Source organism: Psammomys obesus, unplaced genomic scaffold (assembly GCF_907164565.1).
Source record: "Psammomys obesus unplaced genomic scaffold, mPsaObe1.curated_primary_1811, whole genome shotgun sequence".
Lineage (NCBI taxonomy): Eukaryota > Metazoa > Chordata > Mammalia > Rodentia > Muridae > Psammomys > Psammomys obesus.
The window spans coordinates 5,963,157-5,985,864 of record NW_026596463.1 but is presented as its reverse complement, the minus strand read 5'-3'; positions in this window follow the sequence as shown (position 1 = coordinate 5,985,864).

Sequence of the window (22,708 nt, the reverse complement as noted above, 5' to 3'; positions counted from 1 at the left end):
TTATCATAAGGTTTTAAACTCAAAAGAACGTCTCTGAAACGTTCCTTTTGGGATTTACAGAGGGGAAGCCCTCTTTTCCCTCACACAGTCTAGTATGGTCTGCTTTGTCCTTCCATTCACACACCCTCCTTTAGGGGGAGGTGAAGATGTGAAGCTTCGATGACATGGGTGGGGTGTCACGTGACCCCACACCTCCACTCAGGGTATTTTATTTTTTTTCTGGCTTTGTGAGAAACTGCAAACGGACAGTGGAGTGAATGTTTTCTTATAACCTCCTGCAACTGAACACACCCTCTTTGTTTAGGGGAAGGTGATCCTCAGGCTTCTTCTCCTATTCAAGCAAGGCTGTTCTCTCCTGTGCACACCGGTGGCTGTGGCTCCGGCTGTTCTCCTCCTCTGTTTAGCTCAGAATGAAGCTGTTAGGTTTCACCGGTGTAGGCCACTCTTGCAGCTGGAACTCTGCCTTTGGAAGCACTTCCTCGGGCTCCTGCCTGCTTTCACTGTTCACATTTGTCTTTGTAAATTCACATACTTCCTTCTAATTGGCGGGTCCTGTACCTCTCTGGTTTGACTCAAGGAAACTCTACTGAGCTGAGCAGCATGGGCCCAGTCTTAGAGGAAAATGGAGATGACTGAGAAGAAGGTGTTAACGACTCTCCTGTCATGGCAGGAAACAGCAGAATCAAGTGTGGAATCTAGGAGTATCCTGATCCAACCCTTTATTCAACTCTACTTGTTTGTTTTCCTACAAAACAAACAAACACACTAAGGAGGTTGTCGTCTGGGCCCATTTTGTGATTCTAAGCTAACTGAACGGAAGGCCCGTACAAATATCTAATATTCTGGTAGACCGAAGCCTTTGGCTTCAACTTCTGACACATGTTTCTTCCAGATACCACATCATTGCTCCAACTCTGTCTTCTTTTTTCCCGGTCCAGCCCAAGTTTTTTCTAAGCCCCGTTTTACTACAATGCCCTCATTCCCCCAGGAAGCCTTCTCCAGGCTCTGCAACCTGCTTAGGTGGCTTTCTTCTCAAGGTCAGAGACCAATTTAGAATGTGTTCCAGTCTGATTCCACAGGGTTGATGTAAACAATCTCTTTTTATTTCTCTGAGAACAGACGTCTCTTACTTCTGACTTCTCTGTAAGTAGTAGGCCATTTCTAAGCAAATTGGGTACCACTGAGAATGCTGGCCCCTTTCATCCTAGGGATCATAGCCATTTGGATATGAAGAGGTTGGCTGAAGAATGTGCTCAAACCCCCAGTAGCCACAGGGCTTCTGGGCTGCATTAACCTGCCTCATCTGCCTGAGGCTGGCAGATCCAGAGTGTACTGAACTCAGGGAGGTCCGTCACTGAGATAAGTCAGGGTGATCTAGGGTTTTGTCACAATTCTTAGTTCTGACCTTTATCCAGTTTGGACTTTTTACCCATCAGAATTCAGGGTAAAATTGGTGTACATTTGTTCATAGTGTGGAGTCTCAGATCATGACCCAACATAAAGATCTCAGGCTGGGGTTGGAGATGACCTTTCTCATGTGAGTACTCATTAAAGCTGGCCTGGGGAGAAGGAGCCATGAATAAAATGCCTGTTTTGCAAATATGAGGGTCGGAGTTTGGATTACCAGCACTCAGGTAAGAAACTGGATACAGCAGAGTGTGTCTATAACCCCAGCACTGGTGTCAGGTTCAGTGAGAGACCATGTATGACTTATCTGACCTCCACATGCAAGCACACAGATGTGAGCATTTACACACACAAACACACACACAGAGTTAAATATAGTTCCATAGAATATTTTATTTTTTATTGTTGATTATGACATGTTTTCATCACATTGATTTATATGTTTGTGCGTACACCATGTGACAAATGTGGAAATCAGAGGGCAACTTTGCAGAAATTAAATCTCTCTATCAGTCATAGGACTGAGCTTAACTCTTTAGGCTCAGAGGCAAGTGCCTTTACTGGTGGAGCCATGTTTTCAAGACACAGTCCCAGCTAACATAAAGGGAAGACGCACTGTTAGTTATCAGGTTAACTTAAATGTTTTATTTTATATTCACACGTGTATATGAATTAATATAATATAATATAATATAATATAATATAATATAATATAATACAATACAATACAATACAATACAATACAATACAATACAATACAATACAATACAATACAATACAATACAATATAATATAATATAATATAATATAATATAATATAATATAATATATAACATAACATAACATAACATAACATAACATAACATAACATAACATAACATAACATAACATAACATAACATAACATAATCATGCATACATATAGTACCTGATTTGCTAGTCAAGCTCTTTTATCTGCTCCCACAATCCCTTGCTGCTGAGCACGTTTTGGGGTGTGTTGCTCTGAGTATGTGTTTGAACCCTTTAACCAGGGTCACTGCAGCCAGTGTTCAGACTCACACTGGAGGTTTGTCAGTGCTTTGCGTTCAGCTTGGCAGAGAAGCTCCTTGGGTTTTCCAAGGTTCTTTTCTTGTTTGCTTTGTTTGTTTTCTCAAGAGGACTGACTTCTCCTCATATCTCATTGTAGAAAGATTTTCCCCTGCAGCTGCGGGAGACAGCCAATTAAGGCTAGCGTGGCTTGGTGGCTCATTAACACCTTCTGGATTACTAACTGCAAAGGTCAGAGCAGGCTGTCACCATCTCCGGGTCATGGTGTGAATGGCAGCTGGTCAGGGAAGATAGATATGACAAGAGGGGAACAGCAATGGGGTTATTATTACAAGAAGCATCACCCAGATCATAATGGAATTTAACCCGTGAAAAATCACTTAAATCATGACCTACCTCAAAAGGAAGATCACCCCTAGCCTTCCAGGATTTATTGCTGCACAGTGATTGTTTGGCCATTAAAATGTCACTTGCAGAATAAAATAGTTTGTAATGCTGACTATAAAAGGAAATTGTTTTCAAATTTTTCTCAAAATATTCCAAGCATTATTGAATGGCCAGTTTATTAGGTCTCTGGAGAAATAATTATAACTCAAGGCCTCTTTGAAATCTCTCTCTCTTCCTCCTCTTCCTCTCTAGCCTCTCCACCCATTTTTCTTCCCTTTGTCCATCCCTCCTCTTTCTTTCCCAGGCTCCTTGGAGGGACTGTCCTGATGAGGCCTTCTTTCAGCAATGAAACTCATTACTGCTTGTCAGTCACCTCCACTGTGGCCCTACATGGAGATATTGCCTTATCCCCGGAAGAGAATCCCTGCGAACCCCGGGAACCCTACTTTCCACCGCTTAAGATGGAATACTGCAGAGTTCAGATCAAAGTATCATATGGCTCGCAGCCTCCGCCATGCAGCCTCATTCAGCTGCCATTAAAATAACTCTGATGACAGGAAAGACAAAGGCAGGGTTGATATGGAACTTTATGATGACACGTGAGAGGGAAGCTAATGGACAGCAAACGTGAGAATCCTGGCAGAACCCCTGCTCGAATGACAAGAAGCTGACAGAACGATTGCTCTCTGGCACCTAGAAACCCAGCCTTTAGGTGACTTAAGAGTGGCAGGAGAAAGAGGACGGCTGGCGACACACTTTCTGCTCTTTGCTCTGTAGGTGGAAACCAGGGTTTGGACCCACAGACGATAGTACAGCATAGCTGCCTTCTTGAAGGTGTCCATTTCTAAATAATGAGGCCGAAGTAATTTCCACGAGTAACTTTCCCAGTTGCAAAACTCATTTTCCCGCCTGCACAGAAGGGAGCAAACCTGGGCAGTCATGGGGAGGAATTAGGAAGTGTTTTTGTTAAAGACGGATTGCCAATATTTGGGTAGCTAGTTTGACTTCCTGTGGTTGCAGACAATGAGAGAAGGAAGCAAACCAGTTGTTTTAGAAAGGGCCCCAGAAAGAGTGGTCGGGGGATAATGACCAAAAGAAAAGGACAGTGAGCAGAAGCTCCTAATTCTCAAGGAGGTGTCTGCTGTAGGTAACTGGAGTTCAGTCCCTCTGGGGACTCCGAGTAACAGGCTAGAACAAAGGTCGCAGAGGAGGAGATGGGGAAGCTGGGATGTTTAAACATACCAGTTCCCATCTGTGGGGAGCCACAGACTGCTCCTGGTGATGTTCTCCTGGTACATGTAGCCTGCCGGGCACATTCAAGTTGTTCTGTGGGCCAGAAGATTCCTCTCCATGCCCGTGCCTTTGTGAATGAATTCAATTCCTGGGAGGTAGAGGCTCCAAAGTTTTCAAGGGAGAAGTGATGTAAGGGGACACTGGCAATATTTGGTGCCTCCCATACCCCATGTCTCAGATTTACCTGGGTCTCCGTTAAGTTTTCCCTATCTGAAATCTTGCTGGGCTCGGAGGCACACCCCTGTAATCCCAGCACTCAGGGAGGCAGAGGCAGGCGGATCTCTGTGAGTTCGAGGACTACAAAGCTAGTCCAGGACAGCCAAGGCTACTCAAAAAGACTCTATCTCAAAAAACCACAAACCAAAAAAGAAAAAAAATTGCCTCTTTAAGGTCACAAATAAAAGGAGGAAACAACAATAACAAGAACTGGAAACGTCTAGGCAAGGGCTCCTTGTCTGCTTTCCAGTCCACTCGTTAGCTTCTTCCTCTTTCACCATTTGCAGATGCCGTTCTTCTTGGCCAGGACTGCTGCTGGTTTGGGTTGCTGTGTAACACAGTCTATGGGAAGCCCATGTCTCAGGCTGTGTTGTTGTTCTCCTGTTTAGTTGTCAAGAATATGACCTAGTCTTGAGAATACTCAACTCAAAAAAGGCAGTACTGATGAAAGTCACCTGGTGCCCCTTCCCAGGTCTTCAGTCACTCCACATGTCCAGGAGCACTGAGGAGCAGTTTTCAGAGGGGCCCAAGAGCTCCCTGCTGCAGGCAGCAGAGACTCGCCCTAGACCTCTAGAGGTCTGCTTTAATTCTCCGTGGAGGCTTACCCAAGAGGCTAGTCTAGATAGTCTGACTCCATGGAGTCTTTAGGGACATGGCAGTGATTTGAATCAGAATGGCCTCCATAAGCTCTTATATTTGAATGCTTTACTAATTTTCTCCGATGAAGTGTCCCTGGGAATATCAAATTATACCCTGGGGCAGGTCCCATGGCCAGGAGTAGTTGGCCAACATAAAATGAAGTTTATGTTTTTTGTTTGTTTGCTTGTTTCGTTTGGACTTTGTGCGCACGTGTGTGTGTGTGTGTGTGTGTGTGTGTGTGTGTGTGTGTGTGTGTGTGTGATTGATTGTATTAGTCAGGGTTAGAGGAACAGAACTGATATAATGAATCTATCTGTCTGTCTAGCTACACAGAAAAAGAATTTGTTAAGTGGCTTACAGGCTGTGGTTCAGCTAGTCCAATAGCTGTCTACCAATGGAAGGTCCAAGAATCCAGTAGCTGTTCAGTTCATGGAGCTGGATGCCTCAGCTGGTTTTCTGTATATACCAGAATCCTGAAGAAGTAGGCTGTAATGCCAGTGAAGAAATAGACTTGCCAGTGGGAGGAAGCAGGCAAAGAGAGAGCTTCCCTCTTCCATGTTCTCCATATAGGCTGCCAGCAGAAGATGTGGCCCAGATTAAAGGTGGATCTTCCCACCTCAAAATATCTGGATTAAAAGTGGGTCTTCCCACTTCAAATGATTTAATAAAGAAAAAAAGATTACCTGGCACAGTGGTACTTGCTTGTAATCCCAGCACTCTGGGAGGCAAAGACAAGCAGATCTTTGTGAGTGTGGTCTACAAAGTGAGCCCAGGACAGCCAAGGCTACACAGAGAAATTCTGTTGAAAGAAAGAAAGAAAGAAAGAAAGAAAGAAAGAAAGAAAGAAAGAAAGAAAGAAAGATTCCTCACAGGTGTGCTAGCTATTAGGGTTTTAGTTAATTTCAGATATAGTCAAATTGACAATCAAGAAAGAATATCCATCATGTTGGTTTGTTTGCTTATCTGTTTGTTTTTGTGTGTTTTAGTTTTAGTTTGAGAGAGAGGTGGGAGGTGGGTAGAGAGCTGGGTTGGGAGGAGAGGATCTGGGAGGCGTTGTGGGAGGTATAAAAACATCAAAATACACTGTATAAAAAATAAAAACAAAAATGAAATTTGTCTTCCTTCCCAATTCGGGAGTAATCCTGTGCCTGTCTATTTGCATAAGGCTATGGTATTGACAACCATTGACAGTGAAATCTAACCAGCTTTTCTAGGAGACAGGCTAATGACCTGCTATCAGCATGCTAGAGTCCTCCTTAAGCTCATTTGGTTGTAACTTCTGCTTTTCTCCATAATTTCTGGTTTCCTTTTCATTTTACTGTCCCCTGGCTTTTTTTTTTTTTCCTTATCTTTTTTTTAAAAAACATATATGTCAGGAGGCAAATGCCACACATGCTATTTAAAGAGAAAATGTAACACAAAGAATTGTTAGTTCTTAAGCTGGAAAATCCAGGAGAGAATGTGAAGGCTTCTCAGAGATGGAAACTGAAGACGACAGCCACTGGTGAGGCTGGAAGAGCAAGGAAGCAGCTGGAATTACTAGTAGGTACAATCTTCGAATAGGAGCCAAATCATAAATTCTGAAAGGGGTCACTCCTTTACTATTCTGGTGATTCTCAGCAGAGCAGGTGGTTGGTGGGAAATCTAGGAGGCCTGGTTATCGGTGCTGGTGTTTCCAGAGTTATTGTGAGGTGGGTCTTGCAGGAGCCATTGCTATGAGTGCAATGGTTTGCGATTCCCTGGTTGAGAGTGAGGCTAAGACAATGCTCAGAAGACCACAGAGCAAAATGGAAGCATGAGTCTCTGTATCGCTCTAGCTTTCCTTGTTGTTAGACTAAAATGTGGAGTCATAATGCAAAGCAGAAGTGTGGTTGGCAGAATTCTAGTCTCACAGGGCAGAGAATTACTGTGGGCCAGGGTGGTGGAGGTGGTTGGGGTTAGAGGAGAGGTGGGTGGGGTCAGCGGAGAACAAATTGAAGTTGAGACACAACAGCTTAATGACCAGCACAGAGCTTATTCCAGAAGCCAGACAATTAGTATGGAATCCTATTAGCCTGTCTTTCTGACGATTATATTCTTAGGAGCTGGGGAAATGAGCACAGGGCGTGTCTACAAACACATTCAGTCTGTTATAAGGCAAGCTTGAGCCCAGGCTCCATTGTTCACGTGGCTTCCACTGTTATCTTTATAATAGGAATGTCTGTGCTGACTCACATCCTGGATCTAATGGTCCTTAAAAATCCTTGAACAGTCTCTTCACTTCTGTGCAATTAGCTGTACCACTTTGGGAAGGATTGGTGGGATTTCCAGTTGGGGACAGTTTGCTGTCCCTATAATGGGACCCAGCCATTCCTTCACTTGATTGGTTCTAGATCTGAGAACTGGCTGAGGTAGAAGCTGGATGACTGTTCAGTGTGGCAGCTGATGCCAACTTTCTGTTCACTTACTTTTAATGCCTGTGATCATATGTTCCAAGCAATACACTTATTAGATGTTCATCTGTCTTGTTCTTGGGAAAACAGTGCCAGCCCTGGTGTCCACAGTGACCTGGTTTCTCATTATGGCAATTATGCCTCTCTCTCTTGCCACTAACGGTATCTTCTGGAGAGTCACCATCTCTGTGGATACTGGAGAACTTGGTAGTGACAATTATCTGTCAGCTAACATCAACAGAATGAGATGCAGGTGATATTGCTGAGGCCACTAACACCCTTGAATCCACATTCTAGCTAAATCCAAAATCAGGATGAGTCATCAGGCCACTTGTATTGACTGGATTAAAATCTCGACTCTGCCAGTTACTTTTAGCCTGACCTTGGCAAAATTACTCAATGTCTTTGTGTCTTAAGAGGTGATCATAGTGCCTACTTTAGAGAAGTACACAATTCAGAAGCTCTGTGCTGATCAGTTTGGTGACAATGTAGATGTAAAGGGTTAAATTCTAATCTGCTGAGAATGGGAGCCTCACACATCACAGACCTTTAAGGCTCCTTGCTGTTAGCATTTCTATTAAAATGAAAAGAGCTAGCAAGAAAGCTAACTACTGCTTTTCAACATCATTTCTAAAATGATAAAAAGTGAATAGATATGAAAAAATAAATGTGGCCGATTATTGTGAAAGGGCAGACAAAATTATCATTATCTGTGGTTTATGTAATTGGTCACCTGAGGAGGGCCTCTCAAAAAAAATCAATAAAAAACTCTTCAAAAGCAAAATGAAAATTAAGTCAAGTGTTTAAAAGTTTTTTTAAACATTTTACAATAGCCATTCAAAATATAAGATAATTGGGGGTGGAGGGAAGGTGAAAAGAGGCAAAATGCTTCTATGGGGAACTGGAAAGTGTTAAAAAAAAACAACAAAAACAACAAAACACTACACAGGGAGAATGTGTCTTTTGGCCATAAGTCTTGCTGTTGATGTGATAGTAATTCTGCCTAAATTAAATTTAAATTTCATTCCATAGTTTTAATCAAAACCCAAACATTATTTTTAATTTAAAAATGACCCTCTGGTTTATCTGGGTGAATAAACACTGAGAATAGAGAGAAAAAAATGTTGAAATGATTAGAGTGTGCTGTCTGTCACCACCAGATGTCAAAACATTTAAAAAGTCAACAGAGCTTGAATACTTCTACTGGTGGAAAGATAGAAAAAAAAAAGTAGAAAAGCCTTAAGTGTTTAAAAACTGTTAAGTGTTCATAAATAAACCTTACAGATATATTTTAAAGTTACCATATAACAACATTTTCCTTACAAATTATAGTGGAAAAGAGAGCTAATCCCATCGGTCAGTTTGGGGTATAGAAACTAGCTGGGAAACCATGAATGAGCTTCTCTACTTCATGTGTTAATCTCAAAGATGAGTGGAGAAAGACTGTCACACCAGATCATCATGGCCAAACTAATTAAAGCAAGCAATTATATAAAGAAAACTTTTTTATTCATTTACATGGGCTACCTCCATCAAAGGTGGGGTCTGAGACATCAGCTTTGAATGTGAGGAAGACAAGGCTTTTATAGCTCAGGGGTAGGGAGGTTTCCAAACGGGGGATTTGGGAAATAGGCTGAGTTCAGGAGCAGAACATAAGCAAAACAAGTTAGTTCTAATGGTGTGAAACAAAGGTGTAAGGTGGGCATAACAAGGTAAACATAACAACACATAGTTATACCAATGTGGTCAAATAACCTTTTGAAACAAAGGTAGGGTTGCAAGATGGTTATAAACAACTTTTTGAAACAAAGACGTGATTGTGATTCCTGGAATAGGCAGTACAGAACCATTTGTAGTTAAGGCTGTTAGGAAACATACCAATGTTAGGAAAAGGTGCACCTGTGAAGGTTACACAGCAGGTTCACAAATCACACCATGAGATCGGTTCCACATGGGAGGTTTATTAGGGGAAGAGGGAAGGGAGTCGCAGAGAGACAAGGCAGAAAAGAGAAAGAGAAAGAGAAAGAGAAAGAGAGAGAGAGAGAGAGAGAGAGAGAGAGCGCTCCAGGAGTTCTCTTATAGGGTAACCCAGGGCATGCGCAGGTAATTCCAGGTGGTCAGCAGGTGGTCTGGGTGTCTTCACAAATGCCTGATAACCAGTTTGTCAGGTCCCTTGAGGCTGGCCATAGAGGTGCCTGCTTACTAATCCCAACATTCCTCCCTTTTTCTATAATTAAAAATAGGGAGCTTGGGCTGCCTTTTATAAGGTAAGTTAAAGTATATAAATTTAGGCTCATTGGAAGCAGCTCTTGGTTGTCATGCAAGGGAGAGAGAAGAGTTATAGCAACAAAATGGTCAGATTGCAAGGTCAAGAATAAGGGAAGCCTCTGCCTTAGAAAATTTAGGGTAGAGGGTTGTCAACAGAGAGAATTGCCAGCCACGAAAGGCAGCAGCAGGTAGGGACTGGGGAATGCTGGGAGAACCTGGAGCCGCTTGTCCTGGTCCTGAAGCACACCACTTCAGCCTTTTGTTAACAACAAGTGAATAACGGGGTGTAGATTCTCTTCTGGCTACTTCCTGCTGACACCGGGGGTGCTGTAGGGAGGTCAAAAGGCTGAAGTGTTGGCCAATTCCAGGAAGAATAGGCTGCTTTTATGCTTTCCCAGGTCTGTGAGAACACCCATGGCTGGAAGGGAAGGTGCAAGTCCAGCTTGTTGGAAGTCTGTGAGGTCAGAGCTGAATACCTGCAGCTTGTTGGAAGTCCGTGAGGTCGGAGTTGAACACCTGTAGCTGCTTTGGCGCTGTTGTGGCTATAGGAAACATCTGTGTCTGGCAGGACACTGAAACACATATATAGGCAAAAGATAAAGTTGAGTATGGAGAAAATCCTGTAGGTATACATTGAAAGGTTTGGATTGATGAAGCTTGTGCATGGGAACCTCTGTCTACCTGGAGGGACCTTTATTTACCCAGTCACTGGCAATATTTAAAGAAGGCTTTGTTTTCGATCTGTCATTGAGGTGAGGTTTGGTTACAGAAGCATGTAAACTTAGAGGCCCTAGTGCCAACTGGCACTAGGTGTAGAAACCTGAAATTCTCCAGCCTGTCTGGAGGGACGGGCATCTGGGCGTCTCCCATTGGGGGCAGAGAAGTAGAGGAACTGAATGTGAGAGGGGACCTTCCCATGAGCGAGCGAGCACACGAGCGAGGGGGGAAGGAACCCGTAGAGGGGGTGTACAGCCCAAGGGAGAGTGTGGCCCTAAAATGGAAGTCAGCATAGAGGGTTAAACCTAGACAATTAAGGCTAAGGCTGAGGGGGGTCCCTCCATCTCAAAACTTCCAACTTCATAGTAGGAAGTTGCCAGAGATCTGTGGTCAAACCAAGAGAGGCGTGTATGCTGAGAAAATGGAGTGAACTCACCAATCTAGCCAGTGGTTGCATGCAGTAAATAGCAGTCTGGTAGCCAGGAAAGGAAGTCCCAAAACCAGGGAAAGGGGAGGAGTCCCACCTTTTGAGATAGGCAATAAGTGCAGTACTTATCTGGAGTCTAGTTGTCCTGAGAGGTAGATTTAGGTGGACTTTCTGCAGCTTACAAGAATTACTTTTAAGTTTTAAGAAGGAGATAAAACTTTAGACATGTTAGTATCACAATTGTACTGTGCATTGAGAAATAGGCAGTAGACATACATATGTGTTAATGGCATAAGTACTTTTTAAGGTGAACTCTGAAAAGGCAAAAGCCTTTTATGAAGTAGAAGGGAAACTCACTTGATCTTAACTTTTAGTATAAGCATATAAATTGTGGAGGCTTACAATCTTGAGCTTAGGACCATAATAGTGGCATAGTGGTATAGTGGAATGTTTTTGTATCAGAGTTAGATTAATAAATTAGAGCCCTATTAATAAAGGTCAAAACTCTGGACAGTCAATACAACAGTAGCATAACAACAGGAAGAAATATTAAGCCTTTTTATTTATTTAAGATACCTTAAATCACCTTAGACCTTGTAATCTTTATAATTTGTATTTATTAACCTTAAAATATTTTTTAGACTCTCAAACATGTATAACTTGTATTTATTAACCTTAAGACATCTCTCAAATATGTTTTTTGAGCGGGACCTTTGTATTTAGTTACTTACCATGAGACATAGTTGAAACTGCTATGAACATTTATTGTCCTTTAGCTAAAGGGATAGTAAAAGGTTTCATTTTGGTCTGTTTCTTGAGTCTGGACTGTGTCTAGGCCTGAAAGTAGCAGCTCTAGGACTTGGGTTTAAGGCCTGGTGTCTCCTGCATATGAAGAAAGCTGGGAAGGCACCTGAAGTCTCCCAACACAGAAGTTGGCAATATGTCCATGGGACCTCATTCTGAGGTCAAAAACAGACCTGTGCGAGAGCTGTGGAGGTTGCTAAGTCGAGGAGCCACCTGTCCTCCACCAGGCCAATGAGCTAGAAGGCTGGAAGTGTCTGTGCTCTTGTGCTGGTTGAACCTCCATGGCTGGGCACAGAGGACAAGTCTGCTTGGGAGCATTTTGACTTCCAGAGGCCAGTTTGCCAGCAGCCAGCTTTGGCATGTTGCAGCAGCAGGACTAGCATCCACTTTGGCTGCATTTCAAAATGTCACCTGGCAGAACGGACTTTTTGGCTATGCAAACCTCTTGTGGGAACACCAGCAGTCTCAGCGCAGCTAGGTCTAGAGCCCTTTTGGGACGGCTCACTTTTTACCAACTCCTGTATGGTGACTCAATGACCATCCTCAGCTGTTTATTAAAAATTGCAGTGAGACCATGTTCATCAGATCTCTGACAAGCTTGAGGGCCAGCATATCTGAGTTACTTTGTCTGTCTTAATCATCTGCTCCAAACCGTGTCCTATAGAACAGAATGCTATCTAGAACCATATTTTTAAGTAGATTTACAAAGGCAACTTTAGTTACCGTCCTAGGCTTAACCTTAAAAAACCTAAACAAAGACACTAGGTATAGCTCAACATCTTAACCAACTGTAGTTGTTAGCATAACTTTAAATCTGCTCTTTCTGAACTAAAATCAAAGCAAACCTTTTAATCAGATACAGTTTATAGAGAGGCTAGCAAATCTTGCTACCACTTGTATTAAAATTGAACAGTAAAAAGCTTTGCATTTAGCACTAATCAGACGACTGAACATAACTGAGAGACCCTTGTAATAGTCTAAGGCTATACTACAGATTAATAACATAATTTTGAGAGAACAAGACCAAGCTTACATTAACTTTTTGATAGCAGAGATACTATAAATTGACCCAGTTTTAATATATTTTAAAAAATTAATAGATCTTGAGAATATTGATGAACAACTTGTATATAATAATGAACCCTTGAGCTATAAGTTTAAAATTAACAATTTAGCAGAACCATAAAAACCAGATTTAAAATTAACCAAGTATATTTTAACCTTTTGATAGTAGAGATGTAGCAAATTGACTCAGTTTTAGTATAAGTTTTAGTATACGTCTAAAATTAATAGATCTTAATTTAAATATTGATAAATAGTTTATATGTAACAATGAACCCCTAAGCAGAACAGTGTACAACAATTTAATAGTCTTATATTTTAAACCAACTCAATTTGAACAGATATTTGTAACTTTGAAATTTTATTATTATATAAAATTTATTTTGAAGCAGGATTGAATCATAAAATAGTAAAATGCAACCTTGAATTTTTATAAAAATCCATACCAACTTGAAATGAGGCTTACTGTTGGCCTAAAAGACAAGATAAACAGTTAATTATGGTTAAGACTTATAAACGTAAACCCAATGAGAAAATTATATAGATTATATAAAGCATTTGAAAATATAAGAGTGGAGTATAGAAATCAGGAAGACAGAGCTTGGAAATAGAAGCAGCATGGGAAAGCCGCTTGGGAAAAGGGGCGGGGGGGAGTGCCCGGAGAGGCAGTTGGAGAACGGCGCGTGGGAGGCGGAGCCTCTTTGTCCAAATCCAAGATGGCACCAGCCACGTGGAAGCCTTTGATGAAACCAGTGTCCCGCCCATTTCTTCCCAAAGCCAAGATGGCTGCGCTCAGGGATCCCTCGGGAATTTTAAATTTCGCAAAACTCCCTAGCAAGTTCTGAAAAGTCGATTACTTCTCTGTGTGTCTCCACCTCTCGGAGCGCTGTCAGCCTCCGGGACCAGCAGCCCCACGGGTGGCATTGCAGCAGGCGGGCGGGGTGGAACTTTATCTGCTGGGTCAAAGGCAGAACTCCTTAGATTGAGGTTTTATGGTTAGGAGGAGTTTAGTAGGAGAACAGGAGGAACGGAGAGGAGGTTTAGAGCGAAGGAGAAAGAAAGTCTGAATATAAGGGACCTCCTTCCATTTACCAGTTTGCTGACAATGGTTAAGAAGATACCGTAAAGTACTGGGATTTAACGTGCCGTTAATGGGCCAATTTGGACCCTTACCTAAAGAGTATGTAGGCCAAGTTTTATTACAGAGGCATATGAGTTTGGAAGTTTTTAACTGGGGTTGTAAACGCAAAGTCTTAAATTTTCTAGAAGACATCCCAGTGGAGAAGCTGAGGGAATAGACAGCGTAGTCTGGGCGAGAGAGACGTGGCTTTTAATGGCATCCCAGAAAAAGGTGAGTCATTCTGATCCAATATCTCATCAGATTTTGGCCAGGGACCAGGGCACAGATGCCGAAAGGACGCGGTTCTGCCTAGCTAGGGCTTTCTGCAAGAGCAGGTAGAGAGAGAAACCGTGTGTAGAAAGCTCTCCCAGGGGAAACTGAGGCCCTAATAGAGATGGGGTCTAGCAATAGGGATCAACCGTAGTCACTGCGGTTGGGGGTTCCCCCGCTTCAAAGAGCAGTGGGGAGGTGCCAGACTCTCAATGGTCACTCTCCCCTTGCCCAGAGAAACGTTTATGCTGACCAAAAGGGAAACTCACCAATCCAGCCGGTGTTGGATGCCTCCGTAGCGATCTGGTAGCAGGAAAGTGGAGATCTCGGGCGGATTTGGAGAAAAATAGGTCTCCAGAAGCCCCGGCGGGTGCCGGCACTCCCCGCTCGGTGTGTCCACTGGAGGGAACCCATCCCGGCCAAAATGCACCAATGCTAGGAAACGTACCAGTGTTGGGCAACGTGCGCCTGTGCAGGTTACACGCGGGTTCACAAATCACACCACGAGATCGGTTCCCCGTGGGAGGTTTATTAGGGGAAGAGAGAAGGGGGTCGCAGAGAGACGAGGTGGAAGAGAGAGAGAGAGAGAAAGAGAAGGGGAGAGAGAGCTCCAGGAGTTCTCTTATAGGGTGACCCAGGGCATGCGCAGGTAATTCCAGGTGGTCAGCAGGTGGTCTGGGTGTCTTCACAAATGCCTGATAACCAGTTTGTCAGGTCCCTTGGGGCTGGCCGTAGAGGTGCCTGAGTACTGATCCCAACAAAGGCTACAGGTGGGGCATAGCCCAGTCCTTGAGGAACAGAGGTTTAATCAGAAACAGGAATGAACATACCTCATCTTTACTATAAGATGACTTTTGATCCTAAGATGGAGGCTGGCTGAGTCTTCATGTGAGTCACTCAAAAGTAAGTTCTGAGGAGGACAGTCGTTAAGTGTAGGTACACAAACCCACCAGCCAGCTTCCCATCTCTGAAGGGCCACCTGAGAAAAACCTTAACCTGGCTCAGGACACAGGGGCTACAGCCCACGGCCTTTTGGCTCTGTTGCTTTTGGCTTTGTGTCAAGGCAGAACATTGTAGTGGGCAGAATGTGACAGAAGAAATTGTCCCCCTCATGGTGTCCATAGAAGAGGGACAGTGGAAAAGAGGAAGGAAGACTGGATAGATAGGGTCCCAATATCCTCCTCTCCAAGGGCATGCTCCCGTAACCTCAGTTAAGTGTTTATAGGAACAAACATTTGTAGATAGCAATTAGGACATTCAAACATTTACTGATAGCAGTTTCTGGCAAAAAGTTTCTTTAGTATGACCCTTGACCTGAGGGCTGTCATAATTATTCATTCATTACAGTAGGGTTTTTTTTTGTTTGTTTTTTGTTTTGTTTTGTTTTTGTTGGGGTTTGTCTTTCTAAAATAAAATGAAGGGCTTTTTTTTTTCCCTTAGCACACTTAAGTAGAACTTTAACTTATTCTTCTTCCACATACTCCTAGGCAAAAGTTTATAATAGGTTATGTCATAGCAACAGTAGTAATTCTATTTTGTTAGGTACATATATAAGAGTACAGAACATATTTATATCACCTTCTCTGCATCCCCCAAAGGATTTAATCCCATTTTTGATCCCATTAGCTCTCACTTTCTTCTTTTCCTTTGGTGATAGCCCACAGATGTGGTAGCAGCCTACACCATGTCGCCAGCTAATGCTTCTGAGCGGACGCTGAGTCCAGCTGCTGGAGCTGACTCACCCACTATACAGGTCTCTGGGATCCAGCTTAAGTTGGCTGCAGTTACACTGAGACTGTTCATGGTGGCCTTCGTGGCTAGATCTATCCTTCATAATGCCCTGCAATTAGGGAGGAAGAGACACTGTGATCTTGGAATCCCTATATGGTAGAAGAGAAATCTTAAAACAAGTCCTGCCAAAGTCCAGGGATTTTATGTTTTCCTAGGATGGAAAAGCCCAATCATTCTGCAAACAAAGGAGAACATACAGGACACTGACTAATTTATTTCACTCAGTGGAGAAAACCCGGGTGACTAACACTGTTTTAATCAATGCATCCTGTGAGACCTGAGGTATTGATATGTAAAAGCACTTAAACACACACTGTTATGGCTCAGGGCTGTCAAAGGCTGCTTTGAATTAGAAAGAGCTAGAAATATCCACATCGGAAGAGATCTGCCCAAGGCCCCACACTATAAATAGTTCAGAGCAAGCCCTCTAGTTGCTGGGTTGGCCCAGGGCCTGGGCTTTTCCTCCGGGATGGCAAGTCGGGAGAAAAGAAGCAGAATGGAATCCGGGCATCTGTCTGTTTCTGCCCTCATCACTCAGTCTTCTCAGGGAAATCTCATTTGCTGTGTGTGAATTTTTCATCTCTCCCTTTTCTTTCCTCTTCCCTGTGAAACACAACACACTAATAAAATTCCCACTGCAGCAGTAAGTAAGGCAAATCTCTGCTGGTCTCTGTCTTGTGTTAGTTATGAGAGACTAGAGAAAAGCTCCAGTTTCAGGGATCCACGTGAAGCCATGAGATAAAGCAGCCGTGTGTGGAAACAGGGCATGGCCCATGTTTCTCTTGAATTTTATCAGGCTCTTACAGTATTCCTCAGAAGATATTGAGATGCCTTTGTTACAGGCATGCAGGACTGTAGAGGACACCCCCTCCCCCAATTATAGTCATGTGACTCAGATGAGTCTTCCACTGTGCCAGAGATCTGTCAGTGATATGGACAAAACCCACAGTTTTCACCTTAAACACAAGGAAAGATGGTTTATTCTGGAGCCAAACATGAAGGACAGAGGCCTGGGGACATGGATTCAGGTTAACCCAAATATCATATTCCCATGTGATAACTGTTTCATCAAGTTTTCGTTACAGAACAAAGAAGTCCAACTCTCTATAATCACTAAGTTCTAATCAGTTAGTTAATCAGCCTTGTAGAACCCATGGCTCTTGTTTTCTAGAAACTTCAGTTCACACTAGACCTCCTTCCCATACTTTGTACTTATGCAAGTAGATTCCAAATTGTTTACAGAGAAATAGTCTCAGTTCCTTTAGATCACAGCGGTTTTCAAACTTTTCTTTCATTGTGAGCCAGCTGCTTTCTATCCAGGGGGGTGGCACGGCCATTGAGTCATTGGGAGAATGTTGACTTTGAGGTCCAGGTCACTTATGCTGAAAGATGTTGGAATGTGCAACCCCTAATGTGCCGCTTTAACATCAGAAGAATTTTGAAGTGAAGATACTCGAGAATGGTCCGACACAGGAAGAGTGCTCTTGCCTGCCTGGGCATGAATTTTCTGCTGGGAAGGTAACATCAATTCTCCTTTGTTGAGGTCAGGCTGGGCCTGATTTAAAGTCACTCGATGTTGTAGAAAACAAGCAGCTTTGACTCCGTTTTAAGGATGGAGGGTAGGCACGTGAGTGGCACCATATGTCTGAACACAGCTATACAGCCCTGACAAATCAATGACTTATTGCTGGGAGTAGAAAGGATGTCACTCTATAAATTTAATTGAGATTGTAAAGGCACATGGTATATTAAAATCTTATAAAATCCCTCATGTGGAGCCTATAAAGAGGCACATGAGAGTGAAGGCCTCCAACTGACCTGTCACCTGCCCACCTGACATGTGTCCAGGCAGAGAACTCCCAACCTAGTCTAGCTGAAGCTCCACTTGCCTGTCCTCCTGTTCACCTGCTTGGGCATGCCATCCATCTGTCCACATTCCTTCACCAAGATCTTGTCCTGCATTTTCACCTCTGTAGCTGGACTCAATTCTTTAGCTTCCCTTGAAAACCTATGATACTTGCAGTCTCCATGCTTTTCCAACTTTGTCCCAGCATCTCAGTTTGATTATTGTGTCTACACAAACTCTGTTGACATTTCTGTCAACCTACTTCCGAAGCTTCTTGAAGTCTACCGTGGCCTCTTTACTATTGCCATTGACTAGTCTGAATATGAATAGGCATATAGATATATTTACCGTGTGATGTGTAATGGTCTGAGAGTCAATACTAATAATTAACTTTATAATAAAACAACCTACATTTGCCTCAGACATGATTACCAAGGAAAGTGGAAGCATCTGGCAAATTGAAAGTGCTGTATTGGGAATGTATCACCATTCAATAAATTCTGACAAATGTGATCATCCATGTCTCTGACACAGAGTGCTTCTGACCTGGCTGTAGAGGAAGTTTTGGTTGCGTTGTGTAGATTTGTTTTTGTTGTAGCCCCAAGTGTGGGATGCGGAAAGGCTTTGTCTGTAACTGATAGCAGCCTCATGAGAGGCACTTGATCTTTGTCACCTGAGAAGCAGCCTTGTGAGAGGGAGTGGTCCTTGTCAGTCGGAAAGTGCCTCATGCAGTGGACATAGTTTTTGCCAGCTGAAAAAAACATCCCAGTGTGGACTCTGAGAAGGTATAAATAGGAGGGGCTGGGGAAAGGACACTTCACTCCTAGAGAAAAACGCTCCGGGGAATTCTTTGTGCCACTTTTGCTGAATTGTGTCACTTCTGCTGAACTGTGCTGCTGCTGCTGGTGGTGGTGGTGGTATTTGTTGCTGCTTTTGCTATTGCTGGATTGCTGCTTTGCTGCTTTGCTGGACTGCTGACAAAGAGTAGAATTGCCCCCAAGGAACTACGTCTAAAGAAGTCTACATTCTCTGCCCCAACTAACCTTTCTTTTTTACCTAGGGTTGGGTGGTTGGAAGGGAGGTAGAGGCTCAAGGAACTACAAATAAAGTAGATTTTAAAAAGTCAAAGCCTGCACATGGCTCTTCTAAACTGGGTGAGGCGTATCACTGGGGACACAACCTGCACTGAGACAACTTCGCAGTGGACAAACTTCACTGAACTAACACTCACTTTCCATTCCCGCCTCATGTTTTCTCAGCATGTCCACGTAGCTGAGCCTTATGGAGCCCAAACCATCTCTCCATTGTTGAAACCTCTAGAAGACACACACACACACACACACACACACACACACACACACACTATCATTAAATGTGTAAAAGTACATGGTTCTTTGAAACGCATGCTGTTTTCTGCAGCTCAGAGACTTATGAAGACTCATCTTCAAGGATCCAAGTGACCTAAATCACCCTCAGCAAGGAAAAATGCATAGTAATACTAATATATTTGTATTTCCTTTCTTCGGTTAATCTTTTGACAGTTAATTTTGCAGAATTCCATTTACTAAAGCTGAGAGCTTAGAGAAGGGTTTTCCTCGTCAAGAACTAAACAGTTTATACACACCTCTTCCCGCCCTTGGTCACAGTGAAGAGATGAAAGAAAGTAGGCATTGTGCTAAGCTTAAAATCCTTGTGCTTCCCAGATCCCTGCGCAGCAGCTATTTTATCCCCTTTGGAGAAGTAAGGAAACCGAGGTTGGCTAAGAGTATATAATTGCCACATCTTCCAAGAGGCAGAGCCAGAATCCCGAGCCAGGGGCTTCATATCTTTTAACTACCACTTAACCCTTCCTGAGCACTTGGGTAGGCGTCATACCCGCCCTCCACCCCCCACCCTCCACCCTCCACTGCGCACACACTGGAGCCTGCTCTAGGCTGAGTAGTTCTTAGAGTTGAGACCAGGACCAGGCTTCGATTTCCCCGTCTCTGTTTCATGAGAAAATCTTTCTCATCGCCTGTCTCTCTTAGCCCAGGTTGCAATTTAGTTAGGAACTACAAAGTCTAGACTACCATTAGCCAAAGGTTTTCAAACCTAGTTGGTCATCATAATCACCGGAAGGGGAAAAATGCAGATTCTAAGGCCTGTAACTTCTAATGTCTTAGCAGTTGTCCAGGTACTTCTGAACAGGATGGCCGATACCAATGATGAGTACCAATTAGAGGGAGTGGAAAATCCTGAAAATATGTTGGGGATTGGTCTGATGCTTGTATTTTGATGCTAATTACTGGCCTTCAAGATCTGGTTACTGCCTGGACACACCTATCCATGTTGTAGAAACACGCCTGAGATGTTCTTTCTGATTGGTTCATTAAAAGGCCTAAAATCTGGGCAGGGCAGACTGGAGTAGGCGTGGCTAAAGTTTCTGGGCTTTGGGTTCAGGAGAATCACGAGAAACAGACGGACAGGAAGAAAGAGGAAGGAGGATGCCATAACAGGTTAGCATGAAGAAACCTGTGGGCCAGAAGGAAAGACTCTGATGATGGCTTGGAAAGGCCCAGATAAAGAATAAAAGCAAGTAAAGATGGAAGGTAGCTCAGATAGGAATGGTTAAGGTGGGTGGCACAGGATGGGGGCTGGGAAGTGGATGGGCGTTATTGAGACAGCATAGGTGAAATATTTGCCCAGCTCAGGGTAAATAAGGCAATTATAAAATTTAACAGGTGTCTGTGTCTTATTAATTATGGTAGCAGGTAATAATACTGCCGCAGTAATCATAGTGTAAACAATAATAAACATTATATAGCCCAATACCACTTTTATTCACCACAACACAAACACGAGTCTGAATAGGTCCCTGAGGATGGAGGGCCACTTCCAGCATGAGTCTCTGGGTTATAAAAAACAGAAGGTGTCCAAAAGGGCCAACTTTAGTGCCTTGGTCGGAAAAACGTCCAGTGCCCTGCATCTGGGAGCTCGAAACAAACATATTCCTCTCTGGGAAGCCTTCTCTGATATGTCAGTGTTTGGAAGGAGGAGGGAAACCAGTAATAGGACTTAGTGGATTGTCGCTGCTAAGGACGTAGAACCGTTACCGTTAGAAGTTGCAAACACTCGATTAACGAGTCCTCCAGGGAACCCTATCAAAAGACGAAGTTAACCAAATAATTTAACACTTTTAGGAGACCAGAGTCATCTCAGAATGAATGCGTTCTGTATCGCTGCACAGCCTGGTAGCTACAGTTAGTAATGATGTACTGGTATTTGAACATGGTTAAGAGTATAGACTCTAAATGTTCATACTACAAGAAGAGGTGAGAGGTGAATGCTATATTAACTGGCTTGGTTTAATAAATTCACAAAGCATCCGTACATCTAAACATCATGTTGCACACTGTACACATATATGATTTAACATAAGTTAGTAAAATAAAAATCCAGAATCTGGGGGTGGTAAGATGACTCAGTTGTAAAGGCACTTACTGCTAAGCCTGCTAAGTTTGATCCTTGGGATCTACAAGGAAGAAGGAAAGAACTGAGTCTTGCAAGTTGTCATCTGACTTTTACACGGCAAATGGCAGATGGGTGGCACGTGCACACATGTACACACATACACACACACACACTCACATTCATACACACACATACACAGAAGCCCACACAAAAACAAACAAACAAAACAAGACAAACAACGATCTTCCCCTGCCCCATCCCTCAAAAGTCTCTGACTGTAAAGTAGGGGTTAAGGAATCAATTCTTTATTTAGAAACAATCATTTGCCCTCAAACCAGATTTGTGGCTGCTTCTGACGAAGTTAATTCAGGTAATTCCTGGAAGACGTTTTCAGAGACAAATGGTTCTGAGGTTTCTTTGAGTAAGTCTTCATTACTCAAAGCTTGGATGTTATGTTAAAGTTCTCAACTTTGATTGGTCCAGGCTGTGACTCACAGGTTGCCAGGAGTAGAAAGTGTTTACTCATAATTCGAGAAGTGTCATTAGCAGTTTGTGGAGGTATAAATGTCATTCAAAGTCCCGGTTCTGCCTGTGGCCCTTCATGCCACCAGTGCCGGGTGACTAAACAGAGAAGCTGATGGATGTCCCATGAACTGCTGATGCATAGTAACTTCCTTTCCGCGCTGGCAAACCTCTTGCTAGCTCCCTCTGTTTCTGTCTTCCCAGACCCAAAATCACGTGAGGTCAATCAGTGATTTCCAACCATGTTAAAAAAAATAGAATACTTGTTCATCTTTCCTGGGAGACCAAGTGAAAAAGAGTCGGCAAGCCCTGCAATGAGAGTCATCAAGATTAGACTTTTGAGGAACTTCCTCATGAGAGGGGCTGGGGAAAACCAAGGATACAGAGAGAATGTGTAGGATCTAATTGATTGAAAGAAATGTAAGGACGGGAGAGAGGGGAAGGGAAAGAGGGAAGAAGAGAGGAGAGAGAGTTGAGTATTAATTTCTTCAGCAACAATGACACACTTTTAGAATTATACAGTAAAAACCAGGTTTCTCAGTGTCTTCAAGCCTCTGGCAAGTTCCCACTCTTGGAGATTCAGGGACAACAAATCAGTGTTCCCAGGAACTCCCAGAGAAAAAGAATTCTTAGTTTAAACAAACTTCTAAAAATCCTCACACTCAATTATCTTTTGGATAGCTAAATTCTGCATTAACATTTAGAAAGGAGGGCAAGAAAGAAGAACAAAAGGGTGATCTGCTTGTCAGCAAGACTGCGCACATAGCAGATTCAGTGTGAGCTCTTGATCTTTTACAGTCTAGCACGTTATCCGTGCAAAATAACTCCTCAATTGGGCGGTGTTCACTTGGGATTCCATGAGAGGCTATTTTGCTACTGGGAGATCTGGATTTTAAATTTTGTGTGTGTGTGTGTGTGTTATTATTTGAATATTCCTGTAGGCTGTGGTCTTTTGTAAGTAGCACTGTAGAGTTTATGGTTTACAGGCACTCAAAATATTTGGCATGTCAC